We start from the raw sequence: 559 nt of genomic DNA, 5'->3' as shown, positions 1-559 counted from the left end.
ACTCTCCACATATTTCTGATCCATGGTTTAACCTAGCTCCCTCTCTATGCTCTGATCTGGATTCTTGTTTGTGGCAGATTGATTCTAAGGAGTTAAAGAACTTGTCCACCAAGGAAACATGGGAAGGGTTAAGGCAAAGATTAGACCCATTATCTTGGACTGACCCAAGACATGCCATTTTGATGTGGCTTATGCATCTAGACAGACTACCTACGAGAACAAAAATGGTAAGGTGGGGACTTCAAATTGACTCTAGTTGCTGCCTCTATGGTCTTACCAGGAATCTAGGGATCACATTTTTCTTCACTGGAAGTAAGTGAGGGGCTTTGGTTAGAGGTTAACAAACGACTTGGCTACAACCTATTCGCCTTTCACAGCTTGGTTGGATATAAATTCCTTTATGGAAATTTCACTGAAACTAAGAGTGAGTGTCTTGAGGATTGGTGAGTTCTCAAGTAAGTAACTCAAAAATTTCATCTCTATCTCGCCCCCTTCCAATGGCCATTGTAACTTAACATGCTCGAGAGATGATAGGGGACGCCGAGGTCCAGTGAAAATA

Source organism: Capsella rubella, unplaced genomic scaffold (assembly GCF_000375325.1).
Source record: "Capsella rubella cultivar Monte Gargano unplaced genomic scaffold, Caprub1_0 scaffold_284, whole genome shotgun sequence".
In the NCBI taxonomy this organism is placed as follows: Eukaryota; Viridiplantae; Streptophyta; class Magnoliopsida; order Brassicales; family Brassicaceae; genus Capsella; species Capsella rubella.
The sequence above is the reverse complement of the archived record's forward strand: the minus strand, read 5'-3'. Positions refer to the sequence as shown.